Raw genomic sequence first — 12,045 nt, forward strand, 5'->3', positions numbered from 1 at the left:
TTATATCAAAAGAGAATGGCAAGAGCATACAACAAAAAGGTGCGTCCCCGGAAATTTGAAGTGGGTCAGCAAGTGCTGAAACGCATCCTTCCACATCAGGTTGAAGCAAAAGGCAAGTTCGCCCCAAATTGGCAAGGGCCATTCATTGTAACCAGAGTATTGTCCAATGGTGCTTTATGTTTAACAGATATCGAAGGAAAATGCATAGACATGGCTATCAATTCTGATGCAGTAAAAAGATATTATGTATGATTTCTTTGGTATAATTGTTGATTGTTTGTATTTGACATTATTTTGAAGATTGAAATGACGAAGGCAATTTGTTCTACTATCTAAACACTTTACCCTTTGTTTCCCTTTTTGAGCCTTATTTATTTCTTTCATACCCCTTTTTTGGAATCAATAACGAAAAAGAGAGAAAAAGAAAGAAAAGAAAAAGAGAAAAGAAAAGAAGTGAAAAAAATATAACAACCAGGAAATTCAGGTGTGAGCTACGTTTGACCTGATCCCTGTTAAGGGTACGTAGGCAGCTTTATGGCTCGGTCAAAGTGATATAAAATATCCAAAGATCCTCAAACAAGAAACTGGGGCAGAAGTTGTATTTGTAATAAGAAATGTGATTCCAAAAGTTGTAATTTTAAACCCATGTCAAATTATTTTGAGCCTTTGATACCCTTTCTTTCTAATCCCATCCAAAAGCCCACATTACGGTCCAAATAAAGACCTTCTGATCAGTTTTTCGAGAGATGACAAGTCGAGCAAACAGAAGTGATTCATATCAGGGTAATACTCCGTTCTAAGCAAGGAAATTAATGAAGATGAGAGAGTCTTATCGGTGAAAACCTTCACAGGAACCATAAGGCGACGGGAGTTGAGAGAAACGAGAGAGTCTTATTAGTGAAAACCCCTCGAAGGGCATTATAATGCGACAAGGAATTAAAAGGGGGAAAACTAGATAAGCTTGATGGAAAGGATCCGTCGAGACATCAAGCAGAATAAAGATGTTGTTTCATCAAAAGAAGATGGGTTGCGGGACCTTTGAAATGCAAAGTAGGGACAACAGAAAGATTGATTGATGTAAATAGACTGGGTTGATTAATCCAAAAATGCACGACATGACCATTGGGATCGGTTATACCATTCAGATAAGTTATTTTCTCTTCAAACAATTGTTCAGAAAGATTTTTCTTGTTCTATCTTTCGAAAGTCATCATTTTCCATTTCTTTTTGATCAATAGTAGTTTGTTTTTAAGAAGGATTTTCAGAGCTAACTACCAGTTTCCAACATGGTGCAAGGTAAATGGGGATAAGACATGCGAGGATAATGTGATGGGATGGGAAAGACGTCATTGTAAGACCAAATGATGGATTGGTCTAAGATTTCGGGACAGTATGGAGCAAAGGTGGAAAACAACGGTGGAGAAGTTGGTGAATACAGAATCATCAAGAAGGTCGGAAGTTATCAGCCAAGTTTCAAGATGGTCGAACAACGCAGAACATGGAAAAGAGCGAAAGGGAAAACCGTCCCCAGCAGGAGCATCCCCACGTTTTAAACTAACAAATTCTCTTTGATTTTAAGCAGGGACAGGAAAAGTTATTGATGACAGAAAGACATGCCACAAGAAAGATTGTCAAACTGGGGCAGAAAATTTTCTTTCATTTTGAAAATTTTCTAGAAGTCAAGTACCCACTAGGAGAAGAAGGAAGATAACACAAGTTTGGAGAAAAGTGGTATCCCCAGTAGTTTTCGGAAGAAGGCAAAACAAGTTTTAAAGAAAGCAATTTCGGGAGGAAGATAACACAAGTCTTAAGGGAAGTAGTTCCAAAGGAAGGAAAACACCGGTTTTGAGGGAAGCAGTTCTGAAAGAAGATAATTCAAGCTAGAAGGAAAATGGTTCAGGAGGCAGGAAGGAACAACGGTAGTAGAGTGTATATTTTAAGAAGTTGTTGAAGTCAGGGGCCCGCCTGGACAATGGAGGTTGTTATATTTTTGAGTTGTAGCCGAAGTCAGGAGCCCGCCTGGAGAATGGAGGTGTTATATTTTTAAGAAATAGTTGAAGTCAGGAGCCCGCCTGGAGAATGGAGGTGTTATATTTTCAAGTTGTTGACGAAGTCAGGAGCCCGCCTGGAGAATGGAGGTGTTATATTTCTAAGAAGTTGTTGAAGTCAGGAGCCCGCCTGGAGAATGGAGGTTGTTATATTTTCAAGTTGTTGACGAAGTCAGAAGCCCGCCTGGAGAATGGAGGTATTATATTTAAATTGTTTATTGAAGTCAGGAGCCCGCTTGGAGAATGGAGGTTGTTATATTTTTAAGTCATTGATGAAGTCAGGAGCCCGCCTGGAGAATGGAGGTGTTATATTTTTAAGAAGTTGTTGAAGTCAGGAGCCCGCCTGGAGAATGGAGTCTTTACACTTCAAGTCTTGAAGTTGGGAGCCCGCCCATATAACAGAGGAATACATTGAAGTTTGAAGTCAGTAAAGCGGAGGGTTACAACAAATATCCCCAGCATAAATTCAAGTCAGAAGTCAGAAGGAAGGCAACGCTAGTCAGAAGGAAGGCAACACTAGTCAGAAGAAGGCAGTTCAAGCTTCGAAGGAAAAATAATTTGAAGCTCGCAAGAAGGGAATAAGCAGTTCGAGTTCGGCAATCAAGAGAAGACTACACGAGCAAGTCTTGAAGATCTGGATAAGATTTTGTAATTCATAGGCTATAGTTTAGTCTAGCTTCTTATTTTCATTTGTAGCATGGTGTAATAAGGAGGTCAGTAAGCAGTAGTAGCAGCAGTAACAACAAAATCACAGTTCCATGGTAGTCCTAGTTACCAAAACTTCCCGAACTACATTGACCTAATTCCCTTTTAGCCAGGGATATGTAGGAAACCTTTGAAGCAGAGGTTCGGTCAAAACTTTAAAAAAAAATGCTTCACACGGAGTATTCAAACGGGCGAAAATCGCTCGTATCCGCTCACTTTATCTTTGCACGAAAACTCTTCGTGTTTCCGGACAAAGAGGGGCAGCTGTGAGCACGTGATTTTTGCCCTGTACGAATTACACCCAAAGAATTCAAAATAAAATAATTTTTATTTTTGTGTGCAATTTTGTGAATTTTCATGATATTTTCTGTTATTGTTTGCATTTCTTTGTGCATGTTTATTTGTAAAGTTAATGAAAAATACAAAAAATATATTGTAGTTAATTTTAGGATTTACTTTGACATTTTGGAATTAATTAATAAATATATAAAATTTTAAAAAAAATAGGTATTTTGCATTTTTAATGTTTAAGTTAAATTGTGTGATTTTCTTTTAATTCGATATTTAGTTATTTGTGATAATGACTACTTAGAGTCAATTAATATTTTTAGGATAATTAGGTCAAGGTTAAATTTAGGTTTATATTTATTTTAATTAGAAAGAAAATTGAAAAGAACCCCCCCTTTCCAATCTCCAATCCCTAGTTGCAAATCAGCCCCTACCCGGCCCAACACCGTTCCCACACCCGGTCCACCAAACCCATAACCAAAGGACCCCCCCTTTCCAATCTCCAATCCCTAGTTGCAATACACAAGGAGCAGCTGCTGCTGCTTCTTCTCAAAACGACCACCTTCTCCACAGCCCTCAGTCGCCGCCGTCCCCTCTCTAGCAGCCATAACAACGCCTACCCCACCTGGACAACACCAACGACCAGCTGCCGGACCACCTCAAAACCACCGTTGCTCAGCCTCGAAAACCATCCGCTGCCCGTTTGTCAGCTCGCCGGAACCAGCCCGTCCCTCACCCTACAGCCGCGACAAAACCTACCCCAAACGACCCCTGAGCTTCAACGAGCAGCCCCCCCACTCCCGCCTCTCAAGAGCCGCTGCAACCAAAGCTCGCCGGAACTAGTAGCAATGGCATGCAAGAACATCAGCAAACGGAAAACGGGGATGAAAAAATGAAAGATATTTTGTAGTTTGCAAATTCAGATTTTAGTTTACTTGAAATTACAGAAAATATATATAATAGAGCTTCTATTCCTTCATTTTTGATTTCGGTTTTGGTATTAAAAATCATGGTATTCGCTTGAGGTTCGGAAGATTGTTGATTTTGGTTGCCGGTTTAAGGTTCGTTGTGGTCGAATTTGAGTTCGTTGAGGTCGTCGTTCGGGTTTCCATTGCCGCGCGTGATTTCTGATCCGGTCAGTGGTTTAATCCTGGTTTCTTCTGATCGTGTTTGTATTCGATTCTTACTTGAATTTACTTTTTCACTTAGTAAGTATGTCTATCATATTACTGTTTGTGTTTGCTTCTACTATTAGAATTTGTGTCTCATAAGCATATGATTTTCAATTAAGTCTTATTGGGTTGGTTTAACAAAAGTAAAAATTGAACTCTTATAAGAACTTGAATTGAAACTGTGTTGATCGATTGTTTGGACTACACTTCCGTTAAAAATGCTTGGGACACAATAATATTAGTTAATAAATACTAAGTTAGTGGGATTGTAAAAAAGGAAAGACAACTAGTAGTGAAGACAACACTTGCTGATTTTAAGGGTTAAAGATAGTATAGTTAATTGTCCACTAAGGCTTAAAATCAGGAGAAAAGAGATTTGAAAACTTATAAGACACAGAGATATATATTGAAAGAAAAAAAAGAGTCGAAGGATACTAAGAGCAACATGGAGGAAGTCTTAAGCAATCTAAAGCCGAAAGACACATTTTGGATAACGAGAGTATGAGAAATCAGATTTCTGAAATATAAAGGGCAAAAAAGAAAAACAATTATTGTTATTCCGATTGCATTTTTCTTGGCTTCTTCATTCTGAAAATAATTCTGAACCATCCTGGGAACCTGAAATGTGTTTATCTTGGGTTAGAGAAGGTTTTTAATCTGAGCTTTTAAAAGGTTTACTGCTCCATTGATTTGGAATTGAATTCTTTGGTTTTAATCACTGAATCTGGGCTGTTTGTTGCTGTGTGCTGCTGCTTTTATTGCTGATCTTCCTCTCCTTTTTCTTTTCCAATTCCAGGTATTCCTCTATCTACGAGCAACAATGTGAATGTGATTGTGTAATTCAAGTAGAAATCTTATGGAATGCAAGCTGTATTTGCCTTAGCTTTTCTTTGTCCGATTTCGTAAGAGGCCAAGATAAGGTCCTTCCATTACTTTATTCTCGATTAATATATAAGTTTGAATTCTTTATAAGGGGTATTTGTATAAATGTTTGGCTCATACGTACTGATTGGTTGAACATTTTTATTTTTCTGTTCATTTTTGGCATAAACTAGTTTGTCATCTTTTGTTGGTTTTTGTTGGTTTAAAGTTTCAGCAAGAAAATGTTTGTTCCCTTTTAATCCATGAATGATAGTAGTTTTTTTATCTTGGCTAGTTTTCTCAAAATAATTTTGTTATCTTTAGTAGTTAACTTTATAGGAAGGTCGATTCTGTGAATAGTTAAGGTTTGAATTTTTGTTCATCTTCTAATCTTTTTTTTTTTGTCAATTTGGTTTAATATGTATACTACACTTTTCGTAGCAGTTTGGGCTACTGTTTTGTTGCTAAACGTAAATTAGCTTGCCTTATTTGTCTCTCTATATAGAAAGTAATTGCCAATTATGCTAATTAAATTTTAATTTGTGCACATAAGGCACTGATTGGTGAACTTGGATACTATGTATATACACATTGATTTCTTTTTAAAAAGGAGCATGTATATATGTTATAGTCGCATTTGTGGTGTTTAAGCTTGTGACACTTTGTGCTTGGCTGGGAGGTAAGTTATAAGTAAAGAAGCTAGGTAATTTGGCTTTAAAGTTTTAATCATTCCAAGATGTAGTATTGATGTTTACGATAGTTGATCCGTGGGTTGATTCGGGTTGTGTTACTGTATATGATATTCTATACTATCACTTGTTATGAGAATGAAAAATGTTTGATAATATCTGTGATCACTTACTACAAAGGTTTGACATTGTCTTTTCCGGCAAAGTTATGCTATTAAAACATGACAGGATACTTCGTGTTGGAATATAAATTACATGTTGATTTGAATTGCATTTGTGTCTGTCACTTGATATACTGCCAAAGCTATGGGGGGTTTATTTATATCTTTAGAAAAACAAGTATTCCGGTAATGGATACGGTTCATAAATATCGTAGTTTGCTTTAGGCACGTAATTAATTTACTACAACTACGGGTATGGTTCCCATGGCATGGTTGTGGTACTTAATCTTAAACTAGTTTTAAATATGAATATCCATAGTTCACCTAGTTGAGTGTTTTTCCTCTAATAAAATTGAGGTGTTCCATGTCAAATAAAATCTCAAATGCATGGCCCTCGGATAATTAACTTCGACTTTTTAGAAATCGAGGCATGTCGTTTAGCAAATTCCTTAGCCCTCGCAAAGTTGCAAACGCGAAAAGCTTTAAGCACGTATTTTAATAATTTTACCTCCCTAAACTCGGGTGCGCATTTATGTGACCCAAATCCAAATCCCAACGATGTTAAAGCATGTCCAAAAACCACGGGGGCATTTATGTGACGTGGTTCAAGACTTGTTTTAATGACGTTGCAATTTTCTTTAAAAATGAATAAAAGCGGTTAAGGTTAAAATTTGCACATAGGTTCATAATTGTTAAAAATTAGATAATTTAAGCCAAATATAACAGTTGAGCGACCGTGCTAGAACCACGGAACTCGGGAATGTCTAACACCTTCTCCCGGGTTAACAGAATTCCTTAGATTTCTGGTTCGCGGACAGTAATACAAAGTCAATCTTTTCCTCGATTCGGGATTCAACTGGTGACTTGGGACACCATAAATCTCCCAAGTGGCGACTCTAAATCTTTAATAATAAATCCCGTTTCGATTGTCCTTTAATTGAAAAAACTCCCTTATGCCCTTGCGGGTGTAGGTAAAAAGGAGGTGTGACAATAACTTAGATCTAAAATTGTTGTTTAGGTAAGAATTGTCAGGACCCCCCCCCGGATAATGGGACCTAGCTTTCAAATTCTTAGTAATATTTGGTAATATGATTCAGTTTAACACTCACATCTGTGCCCACCCTCCAAATTGGGGCAGAATATTTTCTTTGTTTTATCTATTTTATTGAAGTCAGGAGCCCGCTTGGAGAGCAGGGAATACTTTCAAGCGTAGCAGTCAGGAGCCCGCCTGGAGAACAAGGGAGTATAATTTAAGTTTAGCCTTCAAGTCCTCTGTTTCGTCTATTTTGAAATCAAGAGCCCTCCTGGAGAGCAGGGAATGCATTCAAATTTAGCAATCAGGAGCCCGCCTGGAGAGCAGGGAACACGTTTCAAGTTGAAGTCAAAAGCCCGTATGGAGAACAAGGGAGTACAGTTTAAGTTTAACCTTCAAATCCTCTGTTTTGTCTATTTTAAAATCAGGAGCCCGCCTGGAGAGCAGGGAATACATTCAAGTTAGCAATCAGGAGCCTGCCTGGAGAGAAGGGAATACATTCAAGTTTAGCAACCAGGAGCCCGCCTGGAGAGCAGGGAATACGTTTCAAGTTGAAGTCAGGAGCCCGCCTCAAGAGCACGGAATACATTCAAGTTAGCAATCAGGAGCCCGCCTGGAGAGAAGGAAATACATTCAAGTTTAGCAATCAGGAGCCCTCCTGGAGAGCAGGGAATACGTTTCAAGTTGAAGTCAGGAGCTCGCCTGGACAACAGGGAATACGTTTCAAATTAAAGTCAGGAGCCCGCCTGGAGAGCAGGGAATACTTTCAAATTTAGCAGTTAAGAGCCCGCCTGAACAAGGGAGTATAATTCAAGTCTTGGTCTTCAAACTTCTTTGATATTCGGTAATGTGATTCGTTTTACACTTACACATGGGCCCACATACCCAAACTGGGGCAGAAAATTTTCTTTGTTTTTATCTATTTTGCTGAAGTCAGGAGCCCGCCTGGATAGCATGGGAATACATTCACGTTTTAAAGTCAGGAGCCCGCCTGGAGAGCATGGGAATACATATCAAGTTCAGCAGTCAGGCACCCACTTGAAGAAGGGGAAAACATCTCAGCTTACAATTCAAGGTGGCACAAATGAATGTCATCGAGAGAATAGAGGACAACAAGGCAACAAGAAACACAAAAGCAAGTTTGAAGATCCAAATAGGATTTTGTAAAGCGTAGATCATAGTCTAGTTTAGCTTCTTTTATTTTTGACATGGTGTAATAAGGGGTTCAGTAAGCAGTAGCAGCAGCAACAACAACAGTGAAATCACAACTTCATGGTAGTCTCAGCTACCAAACATTCCTGAACTACACTGACCTGATTCCTTTTTAGCCAAGGATATGTAGGCAACCTCGGAAGCAGGGTGCGGTCAATTCTTTCAAAAATGCTTCTCACGGAGTATTCAGACGGACAAAAATCGCTCGTATCCGCTCACTTTATCTTTGCACGAAAACTCTTCGTGTTTCCGGGCAAAGAGGGGCAGCTGTGAGCACATAATTTTTTCCCTATATGAATTACTCCCAGAAATTCAAAATAAAATAATTTCTTTCGGTGTTTTCAATTTTGTGGATTTTCGTGGCATTTTATTTTATTTAATTAATGGAAAATACAAAAATATATTCCATTTGCATTTAGAATTTAATTCTACATTTTAGTATTAATTAGCAAATTAGTTTGTTTTATAAAACTGGGAAAAATTACAAAAATATAGTTTATTTTGCACTTTTAATTTTTAATTTCGAATTTTGGTAGTTTTTCTTTGAATTTGGTTGTTAATTATTTGTGGTAAATGTTATTTAGAGTTAATTAATGTAATAGGATAATTTGATTAGTGATTAATTTAGGATTATTTTTAATTTTGATTTAAAAGGAAACTAAAAGAAAATTGAAAAAAAAGGAAAAAAAAAAGAAAGAAAAGAAAAGAAAAGAAAACAAATAAAGAGGCTGGCTTGTGCTGCAAACCCCAGGCCCAAACATTCTTGCCCTGAAACCCGCCCAATTTCTTGGCCCAGACCCGCCCCAATCCGGTCCGCCCCCGTCCAGAGACCAAACGACACCGTTTCATCCATTTTGATATGTACCATTGATCTCAGTTGATCAAACGGTCCGGAACTGACTCAATTGTAATATTTAAGTGTCGAAAACCTACCCCTATCTCATTCGTCTCTCTCAACCCTTTACCTCTCAGAAACTAAACGAAACCCTAAGTCACCGCCCTAAAATCCTCTCCCTTTCCGGTGGCGGCGCCACCACCAAACCACCCCAAATCAACACCCCAAACTCCCCTTCCTCCCATCATACCTAGTCCATCGTTGTTTTCCTTCGAATCTGCCCCGAGCTCCTCGAATCTTAAATCCGAGTTCAACCCCTAAAAGTTCAAAATCATTTTTATCGAACCTGGTAGCGTGCATGATCATGGAGGGACTATTCTTTCGAGCTTTGAAGTTTGGATTCAATAAAACTGAAATCGTTCAGTTGTTCTTGACAAAGAACAAGGGATCGACATTAGTTTTGTTAGGTCATTTGTCTTCAGTAGGTTTCGAGTCCTGATTTGGTAAGTTACCTTCCCCTCTTTTGTCTGTTCTTTCTTCTCCTTCCCTTTTCTTTGGTTTAATTTTCTTCTACTAGTCTGGTTGAAACTCGACCAATCCGCCAGGTTTAAACTATCTTCTGTTCGTTGTTTTTTTTGTTTTCCTTTGTGAAAGTTTGTTCTCTGTTTCCTTAGTTGTGTTATCAGCCCCGTTTAAAGTTCTGATTTCATATCTTGTTTAGTCACCTAGTTAATTTAATTAGGGTTATGTTAATAACTTGGTTAATTTCTTGCTTATTTGTAATCAGTTGATTAGTGTAGGTTTTAATTCTCGAAATCATTCAAGTGTTTGCCCTTTGTTTGTTGACTGATTTGATTTAGTTTATCTAGTTGTTTGGGATTTGAAGCCATTTCAGACCTCACCCCAAGGGGGTTGATTTAGGTCATTGGGTCAGAATTAAGCCCAAATTTTGGTTTAGTTATCGGGTCAATTTGACCCATTTGGGTTCCTAGAGTAAAAAACAGGGGTGTGAGGGGTAGTATAGGAAATTGGCCTAGGGAATCTTTTGTAACTGACTGAGGGAAGCTTCCTGGAAGCTGGGGTGGGGACTAATGTGAAAATCTGATTTTTGGCTAGGGGTTTTTAAGCTAAAACGAAAATTAGAAAGGGGCAAAGTGCAAGCTAAGTCTGCCCTAGTAGCTTGCCTATAAAGGCATTCTAAACTTGCCTTTCAAGGCAGACCCAAGAGAGAACAAAAAAGCTAAAAAATTCTGAAACTACACTAATTTCCACCAAATTTCTTTGATAAAACTGATCAAATTTTGTATTAGCTAGAGGTCTCTGATCTTCTTCATTAGTTAAAATCTCTGAAAATTTTCACATCTTGCACCTGGGTTGGGAAGTGGTTTGATTTTAGGTTTAAAGTCAGGGTTTCAAGCTGCTGCAAGGACACTGTTGCATTGATACTGCTGTGCTTTTGTTCTACTGTTTACTGCCTATCTTCACTTCTTTTTCCTTTGCAATTTCCAGGTATGCCTTTGAGACTGTCATGGAATTGAAGCCTGACTGAATTTGTGTAAAGATCTGGAAACTTGAGTTGGAATTTAAATGAAAACACCATCTCTTGTTGTAATTACTACTAGATTTGGTTATCTTATGTTAGTAAATTCCCCAGTTCTATAGTAACTTAATTTTCTTTGCATGTGTTGGTTTGCTTGTTCATGCTATTGGTTTAAGGCTGTGCTGGCTATTTAGAATAGAGGTTTAAATTCAGAATGTCGGCATTGTAATAAGGATTGAGATCTATCATATGAGTGGATTGTCAGACATGCTGTAATAGAAGGTTATTTGAGTGTGTTAAGTTAGTGTTCGTATAGTTTGAGGTCTTACTTTGCAATTTGAAAAGTTTTACAGTATTTCACATAGTTAAAACTGCCATTTAAATGGTCTGAGTGGGCTTAAATTTTCTATGTTTTGTTGTGAGAATAATTTAGAAATTAATTGCAAGTATGAGCCACTGTTGTTTGTTATCAATGCATGGGATGTTAGAAATGTTTGGAGAGCTGATAGCTTGTTGAGGCCTTGGTGTTGGATAGGACTTGATTTCGAGTCTTAATTTCCAATTTTGGGTTTTTGCAAGTCTTTGGTCCATGGAAACTTAGATTTCTGGGCCATTTTCAAGAGAGGATGGCACGTTGGATGCATTGGATTTGTCTGCTGAGCCCAATGGCTTGTATGGTTGTTGTTGGACATTTCACATAGCAGACTTGATTCAAACGCATGCTGGAAAAAATAAAATCGGAATTTTAGTTTAATTAATTTGTATCAGTTGTTTAAAATCATAATTCTAACTTGCTAATTCGATTTCACATTCCCTGCGGTATCAGTTAAGTGGCATTCTTGATTGGCATGATAATTTAGAGCTTAGAAGCTGGGCCTAATGCAGGTCCAGCTGAAGAATAATCACAATCAGACCCATGGACGCTTTTTTTTTCATCATAAATTGGGCTTGGTTAAGCCCAAAGCTTGAAGACATTTTAAAAATGGTCCGTTCAGTGGTGTTTGAAATAGCTTCCCTTTGGGCCTTTAATTTTCTAATGCACTGCATTTTAGTAAATTTGTAGGGTAGAACCCTTAGTTTAAACAAGTAGAAGTTCCGCAAATTTTCCTTAGTTAATTAATTGGGCTTTTCAAAAATAGATTGGAAGTGTGCTATATTAGGTAATACAAATAGCTTATGGCCCTCCAAAGTTTAGTTTGAATTCTATTTAAAAAATTGGAATTGGGGCGTGCCATGCAAAACAAAAATCTCAATTGCATGGCCCTCGTTTAATTGATCTTGTTTGTCCTTAGAAACCGAGGCGTGTCATTTATCGAATTTTCATGGCCCTCGCAAAGTTGCAAACACATAGTTGCTTTAGGCGCGTTATTCTAATAAATTACGTTCTTAAACTCGGGTGCGCATTTATGTGACCCAAATCCAAATCTCAACAATGTTAGATAGAATATGTCGAGAGCCGCGGGTGCATTTATGTGACGTGGTTCAAGACGTATTTTAAATG

This window comes from Nicotiana tabacum, chromosome 11, assembly GCF_000715075.1.
Source record: "Nicotiana tabacum cultivar K326 chromosome 11, ASM71507v2, whole genome shotgun sequence".
NCBI lineage: Eukaryota > Viridiplantae > Streptophyta > Magnoliopsida > Solanales > Solanaceae > Nicotiana > Nicotiana tabacum.